The sequence below is a fragment of the Hermetia illucens genome, chromosome 2, assembly GCF_905115235.1.
Source record: "Hermetia illucens chromosome 2, iHerIll2.2.curated.20191125, whole genome shotgun sequence".
NCBI classification, from domain to species: Eukaryota; Metazoa; Arthropoda; class Insecta; order Diptera; family Stratiomyidae; genus Hermetia; species Hermetia illucens.
The window spans coordinates 107966655-107981836 of NC_051850.1; the positions used below are offsets into that span (position 1 = coordinate 107966655).

Sequence of the window (15182 nt, forward strand, 5' to 3'; positions counted from 1 at the left end):
GGGTTCTGCAGCCAATTGCTGAAAATTATAGTAGGATACTATTACTAACTTTATTTGAAAAGATATAGGTATGAAAGGTATTTCGGAACCTAGTCACCATATAGTGGCAGCCTCTTGATTTTTTCCAGATTTTTCGGTTGGGCAGTTTCTAAGAATGCTCCCGTTAAATAAATGCCCGCCGCCTTTCCAACCTATGTGGAAACTAGGGCCTCGGAAAGTACTAACCGAGACCTTTCATTTGATACCCCGCATGACTATATTTGAGGAGGAAACAATTTGCACCCCTCTTTTCCATGTATGGGGACCTCCCCTTAAATTCGAGGTAACAGGATGTAACTTACTGTATGCGTGAGCGTTCACAGTTCCCACCTTTCCACTAAATTTGGTATCAATCGTTGCTGTAGTCTCCGAGAAAAATGTGCGTGATGGACAGACAGGCAAACAGACGGACAGACAGAAGTCAAATAAAAAATTCTCCCATGCTAACAACGAAGTAGCGAAAAGATGGTAACTTTCCTAATAAAATCTGTTCATATGTAAGACATGTACACCCATAAAATCTCTTTTCTATTCCAATTAGTTTCACTTGATCATCAAGAAGATGTTGGACTGTTTTTCCACCATACACTGTTCATTACCGTACCCACACACCTTTATCAACATTAGCGCAAAAAACGCACAGAGGGATGCACAACTACTCCATCAAATGCGAAACGCGCCATACCGAACGCAACGGATAAGGACGACGACATCCTGGACGCACGCTAAGTCCCATTCACCAACACAACGTCACCGACTAGGGGTAGTTTTTGTATTTCTCCAATGTTTTGTTGTCGTACGTTCCCTTTACCATTTTGTGCGCTCGCATACAATTCGCGCTCGTTCTATCTTTTGGCTGACGGCGGACGGAAGCGTCTGTACTCGGGCGGGCGGGTTGTTTCGAGAATTTGAGTCGGCCGCCGACCAGTTGTTGTGTATCCTTCGTGGGGTGATAGCTCCCTTTTTCTGGGCTTCGTTCATCAACGAACTGCCTGTCTTCGTTTCTGTCCCGATGGTTAAGTGTGTCGTAGAGAAAGCAGGACGAGAGTGCATCAAGCGATAGAACAACAACACTAACGGTTGTGCGATACGCGCGTTTATTTATTTATTTATTCTATTTATTTAAATTAAATTATTGCCATAATACCCAGCCCAGTCAGTAAATTATTCGCCCAGAAAAATGCAATGCAGCTAACAATTTTGAATTGTGCAGTTTTCGTGATTTAAAAAATTGTTTTGTGGTCAAGTGAAGATCCATCAGTTCAGTGAATTTTGTCGGTCGTTTCCGTTCAAAGTGGAAAGGTTTCGCGGTTTTCTTTCACCCTGATCCCGGAAAATTGCATTTGACGAAACGGAAATGAGTGCAGAGTGCAGTGCAGATGCAGAAGGATAGCAACCGGATATGACACTCGAGCGGTTGATAGTGCATAAGTGTAAACGCGAAACTTGATGCTGCAGATACGTATGAGGAGTGTGTGGATAAAGAAGATAAAGGCAAAGGTAATTCAATGAGAAGAAGTGCTAACAGCAAATGTTAACTTAAGGTCAATATGAACACCGCGGACTCAGCATGGTGGCTACCATTGCCCACATTTAGAAGTAGCGAAGGAAGCATCTGAAATCCAATTGGGCTCAACATTTTTGAAATGTCTGGATTTCTATTAGATCCCATCTAAAACATCTTAGATGAACTGAATAATAGCAAAACTCTATGGCTTGCAATTACTGTTACTGCAGATTTCCATATTTCCGCTAAAATAGGAGTTTCATGTCTGCCTTCCTTAAAAGAAGATTTAAATATGTTTTATATATAAAAGAAAGTACTAACATATACTCACTTGCGAAGCGAAGTTCAAAAACTATCCCTAAAGATGCATATGCATTTTCATTGTAAATGTATCTTACGTAAATTCGTTTTTAAGCAATTTATCTGATAATAATGTAGATTTACGTCGAAAAATCTTTGTCTAGAAAGATACCAAAACAATAGATTTTATTACTGAAAAGTGCTTTCAATCCGTGGGTGCTCCATTAGTTGCCTCTGCTTAGTTATCCTTGATTCGGCCCACTCTGCAAGGGGTTTGTTGAAAGTGAATCTTGCATAGACAATAGTTTTCTTGGAAAAGCGTTTTTAAAGTTCACATTGTAAACTAACTTGATCAGCCATCTTCCTGCTATATTTTCCACCATAAAATGCTGTATCCTTTTTTGCTAAACATGCGAATCAATTGGCATTTTCCAATTTGGAAACAACCAAACAACCAACTCCAATTCTTTTCGAAATTGTGTGAATTTATTGTGCAATTCACAATTGCACTTAACCCACTATTTTTAGGTGCGTCAGATATAAAAAATCCTTTTCTTTTTAACTTTTTTTTTACATTTTCAAGTTGCGTTCATGGAACTAATATGCAACCTTTCATTTAAAAAAAAATAATTGTTTCCAACCATCGGATCCCAGTCCTTAAGACACTAAGCCACTTACATAGTCCTACGTCATTGCTGAGGCTTTTCTGCACTAGCACAGTCACTTTTTTCACGGTATTTCTTTAATTTAAATTTAATAAGAAGGGCAATTTTTTATAAGAAGTTAAGCAGTGATTATTATTGATTTCATTGTATAGAAAGAAAAGGAAACCTCTTCACTTTGCTGTCAGACAGTTTTTAAAGCTAGGAAAGCAAAGGTACCTATTATGGTTTGCCCGCTAGCAAGGAATTCTACCGTATAGTACAGGGCCGAGTACATTCCCCTGAAGAACTCCATCTCTGTCCCTATGTTGTTCAGTGAGAATATCTTCGTATTTAACCTGGAATCCGCGATTCGTTAAATACGTTGTTAACGGCTTGTGTAAACAGGAATGGAGTAGGCGTTTAATTTCATTAACATTAACAAACTCGCGGTTCGAAACCTATCGAATGTTTATAACACATCGGAATACCGCTGTGCAATATCTTCTTCTTTCAAGAGGGTGTTTACTGTGAACTGTTTCAACATAAAAGAAATGAACAAATTATACCCTGGAGCCTTTTTAGGATTGATTTTTTTAAACTTCCCTTACGAGCCTGAGCAGGCGATATCTGGAAGTTCATATGAGTTGGTATGATTTTAATAATTCTCCTAAGGGCGTTGTAAATGCTCCGAATTTGTCCTCATTACTTTTAGTCCAATTGCCTATAAGAGTTCTAAACGGAGTCTCAACAATTAATAGTCATACGACGCGGTCGTAGACAGCCCGACTAAAACTCGTTAGATATCATACTCTTAATCGTTTCAAGGATTTTGTTATTTCGTTGAATATGTCCCTGGCTTGGAAACACGAATGTAATTGTCATTCGCCCCGTGTTCGTCCTTTATCGCGCAAAACCTTCCGAAGAGTATTCTCTTTGAAGATTTTAGTGCTGTTGTAAAGGTGACTTCCAGTATTATTTCGTTGAAACATCCAAGTATGTCAACCATGTCAGATGAGACATCTCAAATCTCTCAATCAAATGTCTAGTCAAATATTGTCGATCTCATTTTCCTATGTTTGCCAATTGGTGTATTTGTTCGCCAATCTATTTTTTGGAAACCTATGCCTGTGGAAACTCTTAAACTCGAGTAGATCTTTTGTCCTGTTGATATTACTCGGCCAGTAGATAGGCTAGCGTGCCGATTTGTGCTTCAGTTTACTGCCTAAGATTGCCTTATACAGGCTTACATTAGCCCGAATGGGTGTGATTTGCATTGAAATTTCCCGCAATAATGAATTTGTTCTGTAAAGTGTTCAAGTTATCTTTTGTATGAAAATAGACTATAGAATTATTCTGGGGAACAATAGAATATAATTGATAGTTAAACTGTTCCGCTGATTTCTGATTTTAATTCGAGATAACTCTCCTTGCTTGTATTTTTAGAAGCTAAAGAACTCACTTATCTTTAGTATTATTTGACGTGCCTTTCTATCCCTTCACAATTTGCAAGCCTGGAATATAATCCGTAGTATACAATATTAATATATATTGGCAACGTTAGCATCAAGAACCAACCAATCAACAACATGAAATGGCACTGGTCAAATGAAAATAATAAAAATAGGAAACTACAACTTTGAGAACGTTGATAACTTTACCTATCTAGCTTTGAAAATCATAACCGATAACAGCTATGACCATTAAATAAGCGCAGAGTTGTTGCCCTATTTCAGTTTACAAAAAAATGTTCCGCTCAAAACGTCCCACCATAGTGTCAAAACTCTTACTGTACAAGGCAATGATTTTGTCAGTCTTGCGTTCTTAGCAAGAAAAATTGCGAAATCTTGGCCGCGTTCAAGAGAAGAATCCTTCGAAGAATTTTTGGCTCCCTACATGAGGATGGACGATTCCGTAGCCTACATAACGACGAAATCTATGAGCGATACCATGGCCGTCTGGTTGTGGATAAAATCCGGCTCAAAAGGTTGCGGTGGTAGAAAAAGAAGGCGAGGCAGACCCTGCCTGGAGTGATGACGTAGGCCAGAACGCCAGAAAACTTTTAGGGATATCGAATTGGTGGACCTCGGCGCAAAACCGGGATGTCTTAAGTTTCTTATTGAGGCAGGCCTAGACCAGATACCGGTTGTTGCGCCGTTGATGATATTGATACAATAATGGTGGACGCATGGTGGCATTCAACTTGCTCAACGGAAACTCGTCAGTGAATTTTGGTATGTGATTGCCAGGATTCGCTATGGGTTGCCATGCGGCAAAATATTTGTTGACTCCATCATCTCCATCTAGTTTCGTAACTGTGATTCTTTGGTTGATGACTCTAGATATCGCCTGCTGACTTGTTCCCTGGACTGGTTCACTTCCCGCCCTAAAAAAATCTAGTTATTAGAATAAGCAGAATGGGTTTTCTCACTTCCAGTTCATTTTAAGCGGATTATTCTCTCAGTAATCTCCCCGAGAGAAAAGGCAATTTTTAAGTAGGATTTTTGAAAAACCAATGGACCGATTTTATTGAAATTTTTCAATCACATTTTTCATATCATATTAAGTATTTATGATGAAAAATTGAAAAAAAAATAGTTTGATGATTTGGTTTGATGATTCTGGAAATTTCGGAAAGGAAAAAGAACAAAGTTGCACATTTTAAAAGAACGGTCATTTAACAAATAGATAAACTGTCCGCCATGTTCAAAGGCATTTAAATGTTCCTTAAATTTGAAAAAGTACAATTTTTCAATAGAGCTAAATATCTTTTGCCAAAATAATACATTTATTTTCGTGATTCTGCTTGTAATTAGTTTTAACGTCAAACTTAGTTCTTTTTTTACTTTTTCGTATTGTTGATTTTGTAATTTGACGTTGACTCACTCAACAAAAATGGTAGTCTTTGTTATTTCTCCAGTGTTTAAATTTTCTTTTATTATTATTTTTATATTACTGTACTATGCTTGGGCAAAACAAAGCTCTCAAAAATAAAACAAGACCATTTGCGGGTAGAACAAAGTAAGCTCTAGTTGGAAAAGAAAGTAACATTTTGATTACTCTTTAAATGTTTGAATTATTTCTGACAAATACTCGCTACTGATGCACGAAATTAGTTTGGATTTGAGGATTTTCAGTTTTGCACGAATTTGCCTCTAAAGAATGACAAATGAAATTTCTTTCCTGTATTTCAAATTATATTTCTATTTTCTCAAAATGATAATGAATGCGGCAAGTTTTGGTGAAAAATGCTCGTAACTCGTGAACGGTTGTGAACTGACTGTCAACTTCAATTATTTTTTTACAATTTTTTCTAATCAGATATCAAGGCCTACTCCGCCACGGAGAACACCGAAACCGAAATATCTTACTTCAGTACGCTCTGAAAGGTCTCCTGCTTCTCCAGCTAAACTAAGACAAGAAATCTGTCGATGTGAAAGCTTTGAATAACGAAATGAAAGCAAGATCCGTTGTTCCATAGTTTGCCAATCACCCTGAGAAATAATCTAGCATCTACTATTTTAATAAATCCATTGGTTGCGCAAATGGTAAAAAACGAAGCGGAGTATGTAAGCTCGTATTAGTTCCTCCAATTTATTGAGATAGTTGAATTTTGATTACAGTTTTAACCTGATGGAGCCAACGGTAGGCTATTTTTATGTCAATTTTAGACTATATCGACTAACTTTTTGTATGCGTAATAAAGGGTAGAATCCACATCTATAATAAAGAAATCGATTCGTATTTTTCTCGAGAAGGCACCCATTTGCACTATTTAAATCTAATTTGTGGATTAGTAACTGCCGTACTTTTCCTTATTATTTCTCTCAGCTTTCGAAAATATTCTGATGGTTTCACCATAAAATTATTCCAGTTTGCTGTTGCCCTGATATTAGGGTCTGCCTGCAAGTATACAGCTTTCGGGCCATGCTCTCTGCATTGTATTAACAGTGATCGTTTAGATTGTCAACAAAAAATACCGCACGTTTTTTTAAACAAAACTTGAAGTGAGTGCTTAAGTAGATTGATTTGATAAATTAAATAAAATCTAAATTTTTCCCTTTGTCTTTGTCAATAATTTCAAATATGCATATTTCTTGTCTCCTCTTGACAAGTAGGGGTCGAAATATACCTATTTGCGAATAAATAAACTTTTATAAAGGTTTAACGGAAAAATTCGAATGTTCATAAATTTATGAAATGAATTTAACCTGTTTAGATGATCCATATACTAAAATACCGCCTATTAAAGTGGAATCTACTATTGTACACTCCCTACGCTTGTAAAAGTAAGGGAAATGCTTATATTTGTTCTTAAATAGTACCAATGCCCCTACTAGGGCCTGTATTAGGTTACCGCATTGTTCTTCGGAGACTAAAGATTAAAATCAGTGGGAATGATAACTGTCGATCGGTTCCGCTGCCGGTACATATGGCATTATTTTGTACTCCCAAATTATGTATTTTGGTTGTTAATTTCAATCCCATATATTTTCACTCGGATTCATTTTCCTTTCCTTTGATTATGAGCTGATGGCAGCGCTTGGAGAAGGTATTTTACATACTATCAAAAGGCAGCTTTACCCATTTAATCTGTATTCCAAACAGAGTTGTTTTGTAGGTCTGACTGATAACGAAGATGTCTATACCCATTCTTCAAATTGATTACATCAACAACTTTCATGAACTTTATATTTTATATGTATATTGGACCATCAGGTTCCCACACAGACCGGGTCTTTTCATATTCTATTGGCAGACGACCTGCTTCACTATACTTCGAGTAGCAGTTCGAACTGTTTTTCTTATTGTTGTTCAGTTTTATTTGGGTGACTTTGACTTCTAGCTTTCCCAGTCAAATTGGTAATATTCCCAGCCGAAATTGGTAATCTTCCCAAGCGATTTCGTTTTTTTTTTCAATGTGTGTTTTAAAAGAACAAATGGGGTATTTGCAAACCGTTTTATTTTTTAACGCCTATCTTGTACCATTTGTTCATTTGTTCATCTTGTTTTTTTCTACATTTGCTCGGATTCCATCTAATCTTCGGAACAGGTGAAGTAATAAAAGGCGTCGAAGTTGATCTTCCTTAATTCTTATTATAAATAGTTACTTTTGACGGGTTAATTGAATTTAATATAAACAGCATTTGTTTTGCGCGAAACTTAGCTCTAATTGAAATGACTAACTATGCTAGAAACAATTCCAACAGCAAATAACTGGTATGATGTTAGGAATGTTCAAACTGTCTGTGAATAGTCTATTTCTTTTCCTGAAGGTTCAATTTTGACGCCGATTCCGCATTGAAGAAATCATAGAATTTCTTTAGAAAAAAAATCATATGGTTGAAAAAGCTACGATTTTTTTTGAAAAAATGGGAATTTGATTGACAAAATTTGCGAATTAAATCGGTAAAAGGGAAATTATTTAAAACCCCATGCTCGACGTTAGATTTTCAAAAAGCCTATAAACTTTCCCAACTTTTTTGCTGACGTAAAGTAGTAGATTTACCGGTATTATGGTGTTATGACTGAATCGATTTTAATAAGGTTTTGTGGGAAATCATTTGAAGAAAGGATTATTGCCATCTGAATTGTTTTTGTTGCGTTACATACATACACTCGCTAGAAAAAATGTGCGTACACTAAGCAGTTCCTGGTTATTCGTTAGTAAAACACACGAATAAATTAGTTTTTTAAAAACATTTTATTGTTTGCATATTGCTTGTGGTCTTGTTGCTTTGATAAGGCCACTTTTACGAAATTAGAATTCAAGGAAACTGAAATAAAAACAGGGAAATAAGAAAAGTCACAAATGTTCAGTAGAAAAAGTCTGCGTACAGCCACATAATTAGGTGATTCCCCGAAATATAAATCCTTGCCATTTGGAGTAAATTCTTCTTCTTTTTCTTCAGCCTTTGTCCCGTTCACAAGCGGGGTCGGCTCGTCGTGATCGGCTTCGCCATTTGGCTCTATCGAATGCCTGATCTGGGTGCAATCTCGAGGCTTTCAAATCCCCATCCAGCGTATCAAGCCACCGTTGCTTAGGTCTGCCTTTTGGTCGTTTACCATCGACTTCGATGTTCAGACCCATCTTTGCAAGTGAATTCGCGTTTGCACGAATTGCATGACCATACCATCGAAAACGCCTCTCTCGCAACTTTTCCACGATCGGTGCGACCCCATAACGATCGCGGATATCCTCATTTCGGATGTGATCTAAACGTGTGACGCCACTAGTCCAACGTAGCATCTTCGTCTCCATTACTGCGAGACGTCGTTCATTGTCTTTTATGGTCGGCCAACACTCAGAACCATAGAGGAGGAGGACGGACGACATTGCGGTAAATTTTAGATTTGAGACGTTCGTTGATACGTCGATCACAAAGGACACCAGTTGTGGAACGCCACTTCATCCAGGTTGCGTTTATGCGTGAAGCAATTTCATAACGCAGCTCTCCATTGGCTGATAGCGTTGACCCGAGGTATTTAAATCGCTCAGTTCTGGGCAGATCACTGCCACTGACAGTGATTGTGCCTGTTTCATGGGGGTCGGTCGTCAAAAATTCAGTTTTGTTTAAATTCAATCTGAGACCGTGTTGCATGAGGCGATCATTCCATTTTTGAACAAGTTGCTCGAGATCATTTTTGCTATCAGATGCTAGCAAAACATCATCTGCATAAAGCAGTGTGTAGGGCGCTGGACGTTGGATATCCCGTGTGACGGTGTCCATAACAAGGACAAAGAGGAGTGGTGAGAGGGCACTTCCTTGATGAACTCCAACAGATACTCGAAGCGGTTTTGATACACCCGCCATACTTCGGACTTTACTTTTCGGATCGTGGTAGAGCAATTGAACCCAGCGCACGAGTTCTTCTGGCACGAAGTGTTGTCGTAAAGCATACCAGATGAGTTCGTGTGGTACACGGTCAAACGCTTTCTCTAGATCCAGAAAGGCAATGTAAAGAGGGCGATGCTTCTCACGGTGTTTCTCCATGAGTAACCGCGCAGCGTGTATTGCGTCAGTAGTTCCGCAGTTCTTGGCTTGATTCACGGTTATTTCAACGATTTCGCGAATACGGTTGTCAAGAATGCGTTCAAAAATCTTCATGGTATGGGAAAGTAACCGGATCGGACGGTAATTTGAACATTCTGCTGCACTACCTTTCTTTTTCCATATTGGAACAGTGGTACTTTCTTGCCAGTCAGATGGTGTTCTTCCTTCCTGAATAACCCGGTTAAAGAATTCACTCAGCCACGGTGTTGGGTCCCAGCTCTTTGCTTTCCAGAGCTCAGATGCGATGTCGTCAGGTCCTGTTGCTTTCCCCGATTTCATTTGTTTTATTGCCTCCTCGACTTCAGTTGCGCTGACTGGTGGAACTGCTCCAAATGTCGGCAATGATTGTGGCAGTGGAGGATGAGCAAATTCTTCAGTTGAAATCTGCTCGAAGTATTCTCGCCATCTATCCGTCGCGGCTCGACGATCAGTAAGCAAATTACCGTTCTTGTCATTAACACAACAGAAGTGCTCGATATCCTGTGTGCGTTCATCACGGCTTTTAGCAAGTCGGTACAGATCTCTCTCGCCATCCCGAGTGTCCAGTTTATCGTAAAGATTTTTGAAATGGTTCGCTCGGGTGACAGCGACCGCTTTCTTTGCTTCCCGGTTGGCATTCTTATAAATTTGCCAATTAGCAGGCGTTTTATCGTCGAGAAATTTGTGGTAGAAGCGTTTCTTTTCACGGACCTTCATTTCAACATCATCATTCCAAAGCCAAGTATCTCGGTTGATGTACCGCTTACCCGGCTTGGTGACCCCGAGGGTTGCAGAGGCCGCTTTGTGGATCGTGTCTTTCATTTGGAGTAAATTGATTGTGAGTTATTGGTTTATGGCTGTGTTTGAAGTGTGAAAAATAAGGACGTTTTTTCGTTATTTTGTGTGTATAATTGTTATTATGGAATTGAAGCGAAAAGAGATTTGTGTAAGTGAAAGAAAAGTTATAATAAAATTATGGGAAGAAGGAAAAATTTTCCGCGAAATAGCCAGGATAGTAGGAAGGCGACATTCATCTGTTCAAAGGGTAGTTAACAACTTTAAATCGACGGGAATAATAACATCGAAGCCACGATCTGGTCGCCCATCGAAGTTGTCGATTAGGGAAAGGCGAAGTATTATAGGTTCGGTGAAAAAGAATCCACGAATAACTGCACCACAAATCGCGAAAGATATTGAACTTAAGTTCAACAAAAAAATTTGTGCTGATACTGCACGGAAAATACTCAAGAGAGCTGGTTACCATGGGCGAGTTGCACGTAAGAAACCATTTATTTCATTAACTAATAGGCGAAAACGAATAAAATTTGCGAATAAGTACGTAAACCAATCAAATGAATTCTGGGAAAATGTGCTTTTCTCAGATGAAAGTAAATACTGCATTTTTGGAATAAAAGGAAGAAAAATAGTATGGAGAGAAGCATGTACAGCATTGAATAAAGAAAATTTGATGCCAACGGTAAAGCATGGTGGTGGCGGAATAATGATTTGGGGGTGTATGGCAAGTGGTGGCATAGGAAATCTGCAATTTATAGAGTCTACCATGGGCAAATATGACTACCTAAATATTTTAAAACGTAATTTAAAACAAAGTGTTGAAAATTTACGCCTGGGTGACGAATTTTATTTTATGCATGACAACGACCCTAAGCATACGGCTGAGGTTAATAAGCTGTGGCTATTATATAATGTTCCCAAACAGTTACATACACCCCCACAATCGCCAGATTTAAATCCCATAGAACATCTGTGGGATTTATTAGAACGCAGAATTCGCCAATACGATATAACTTCAAAGGATATGCTGAAAAATGTATTACAAGAAGAATGGAATAAAATAATTGTTGAAGAAACATCTAAACTTGTATCTTCTATGCCGAAAAGATTAAAAGAGGTCATAAAAAGAAAAGGGTATCCTACAAGCTACTGATTTGCTTTTCATATTTACTCAAATATAATTTTTTTTAAATATTTGTTTACTGTACGCAGACTTTTTCTACTGAATTATTGCGATTCTTTTAATTTTTGGCTTTATAACCTGGTTTTTGTAAGACTTATAACTTAGTGAATTAAATACACTAAAACTACGGAACTATTTGTAGTGTTTGGACAATAAATTCGCCACAAAAATTAGCTTAATTTTTTTGTTTTACTAAGGAAAAGTATCATACTGCTGAGTGTACGCACACTTTTTCTGCCTAGTGTATGTCAGTTTTCATTTACTCGTTAAACTTTGGTTTCACTGACTTCATACGTTTTATATTTTGTATGTACATATCAGTTTTTAATGAAAACTAGTCTACCAAATATGATACATCCCTTAAGGAAGTTAATTATCCTGTCTGCCGAAGGTCAGGAATAATTGCTAAAAAATCAACCTCCATCCAGAAAAAGAAAATGGTAAAAGCGATTGGGAGGTGCTTTACGTTCCGTTGTGTGGATGCTCTATACTCCGCAAAGGAGAGAACAGAAGATCTGTATATGTTACATATATTAGATACTATTACGGTTTCTTGCAATTATTCGTTTGGGTAGTTTCTAATTGTGGCTTCTATCACATATAATGCTATTATGGGTCCTGCACGCTTTGACGTTTAGCTACTGGCTTTATAAGAGCCTCTTTCCGGTTAACGCAACATATCTAACTTGCGCCGAAATTGGGGAGAGCAAAACATTGTTTAATGTCACCCAAATTGCAAGGAAACGTCTTAAAGAAAACGAAGTGGTGTGTTTCTTATTTGTAATTTACAATGACAATAAGAAGTGATCAGCCATTCGGCTGTCCGATGTTTTTTATTGGTAGCAACACGCATTTTAGATATGTTATAGCGAAATTTACATGTTCGACTGCAACAACGTGTCATTCCTTACTGAATAGAAAAGAGTTCTTGGCTGGTAATTTCTCATGACTTATAAGAAAGAGACGAAAATCGGATTTACCGAATTTCCTTTTTTCATTACCTGGAAAAAATTAGCACACAGACAAACTTTCCACAAAAACTTTTTAATTTCGCATACCATCTGCAAAGTGGTCTTTGACAAAAATGTCTTATCACTATTTAATTTAGGATGTAGGCGTCTTGAAAGTTTCTATAAATACGTTGTCGACCGCATATTTGTAGTTACATTTGTCGGTAAACTATTGGAAATGTCGTTTATCATTCGAAAGGTGTACAAACCTTAAAACGTGTTATTATTACAGCTGTCGATCAATCTGTATCCAGTGCTCATAAAATAAACACTTTCCTTGGATAATCAAAGCAGACCAGGTGCTAGCAAAAGCTTTCATTGATTTACACTGAAGGGCTTTAGGTGTGTGTGTTTATTTCAAATATGATGAAATCTTTACTGAAAAATTCTAAATTTTTCATCTAAGGAGTTGTATGGGTCTGCAACTGTTGAAGTAGATTACAAGTATATCAGATTGTCGTATACCTTTTTAGTAAGTGCCAGTAAACTTCCTATCATGAATTTTTTACTAGAATTCAATCTGTAACTTGATTGCAAGGAAGATTTTTTTTAAAATAATTTTTCATTTTACTTGACAAATGATAATACACCAAATTGAATCGACGTTTGTCAATTTTGCATAATGAGGAAATCAGTTCCCCAAAAAATAAGGCTTCGGATGAAGCTAATGTTTTAATTCGTGAAATGCTTAGAAAATGTTTAAAAAAATACTATTTATTTATTTTTATTTATACACGATACGTTATAAACCGAGGTTTACAACAGAAGCGGTCTATATCAGTAGAAACCCTACGAAAAAAATATCGATGAAAATTAAATATCTGTTCCTTCTTTCAGTGAAAATCTTCTTGGAACTAATTATAATCTTTTTTTAAGCAAATTAATACTTTTTCCAAACAACTGCAAACAGCAGCTTAATGGCTTCAGAAGCATGCGACGCGAAGTAATTGAATTGTAAGCTTTAAATTTGCATTCTAAGGCCAATTTGAAGGTATTTTTAGTACAAACCTGAACGATACACCTATGGTATTTACCCTTTTTATATATAGAGGCAACTTACTTAAAAAGGATAAAAAGCATATGTTCTAGATTGTACCTCTTGCCTTGATTATATCTGCCAAAAGCGATAAAAAACATTAATAATTTTCATTTAAAAGGGCATTTTGATTATACTACCGCATTAAACTTTAGTCACGTTTTGCTTGAAACGGTGTTTTTCGAATCGGGGAAGCCACTAAACCCTTCAACTTTGGTTTGAAATTTTACCTGTAATTTCAAAACAAGATTCTCCAATAAACGCGGTAAGATTGTTTGAGGAATTAAAATTTGACGGTTTCATGGTCAATTTTCTAATGAACTTTGAAAAATAAGGACAAAACATGCTTCTTACAAATAAGATTTTCTTTTTATTTTATCTCTATATGCAAAATTGCATAATTTTATTCTACTTTTGGTTAAAAAATGCTTTCGGGTAAAAGTCCCTTCGAAAAACCGCTTTCGAACGGCCGCCTTCAAATGGCGCAACTGAGCAATTGATGTCTTCTGACGATCCTAGCTCCTCAGCTCCAACGATAGCAAATGTACGGGATGTTACCTAAGTTAACTATAATTATTCCAGTCTGGCTGTCATATCTAAATCATATCTTCCTCTTAAGTTCGTTGTTTACATGTCCCATTCAAGTGCCTTGCCTACTAGTAAAGACTTTCAAAACTGCTGCTTCGTCTTCGATGAGGTCGAGTTTCAGTTGAAACACACTGTACCAGCTTCATTCGGATGGTCTTTGTGCAACAGGCTGCTGTTTTATCGCATCTCCACTTCTGCTTCTGTACATACATATTAGTTTGGTGAATTCTAATTTACATACTTTGTTTACGCTTCAGACAGACCCCAGTACGTGGTCAGCAGTATACTCACCTTTGATGCCTCGTATTGATAATATTTCATACTTTTTGGCTAGAGACGACCTTTATACCTCTTTGCTTGAGTAAGACCTCAACTTTGTCGCTGGCTAGCGTAATTTTGATTTTGTAGCATCTTTCAGTGTGAGAGAGTTAAGGTTTCATATCTCAACTCTCCCTCGATTTTAGTTCTATTACTTAACTTTAACTTCTACATCGAAACACCGTCATCTTTAATTATTGCCGGAATCTAATCGAAAGTCTGAAAATGGTCCATCATGCCTTGTCTTCTTAACATTGCTGAACTTTCCAGCTTCATCTAGCTGAATTTTACGCTTCAGATTTTTCCGTTGGCTGGATAAACGTGGCTTTTGTTGTACTACATCGCTTTCTATCTCTTCTTTTAACGGGGATCTTTCTTAGCATTTTCTGTTCTGTTCCTCTTTTTCCTTGCGTTGTTGGCAGTGCCACGGAGCTGTAGGCTGGTCTATTCTCTATTCTAGGATCACCGTATTAAATATTAGAATGGCCGCGGTGCTTTGTATTGCCTCTGTCACCACTTTTCGTCACGTTTTCCGAACGACGCCAAAAAACTCATCAAGCTGATTTTTCTTCAGCCCACAATTTCATTATCCATGTTTTTCTGCGTTGATTAGCGCCTTACTTTTGGCCGTTGTTGTGTTTGTTGTGGACGGCTTGGCCTCATACATCTTTGCTGTTCTCACCATCTGCTACGTTTCTTCCGCTTTCTGACCACATGGCCGTATTATCTTT

The 15182-nt window shown here is 37.5% G+C and overlaps 1 protein-coding gene across 1 annotated transcript in view; it reads left to right on the top strand.

Moving 5' to 3' along the window:
- The first annotated feature begins 992 nt into the window (after nt 1-992).
- LOC119649277 (DNA N6-methyl adenine demethylase) overlaps nt 993-15182 on the top strand; it is a 394633-nt gene continuing 380443 nt past the window's right edge. Inside the window, exon 1 of the mRNA XM_038051364.1 lies at nt 993-1539. The gene's annotated coding sequence lies outside the window, so the exon portion shown is untranslated. The remainder of the gene's footprint in view (nt 1540-15182) is intronic.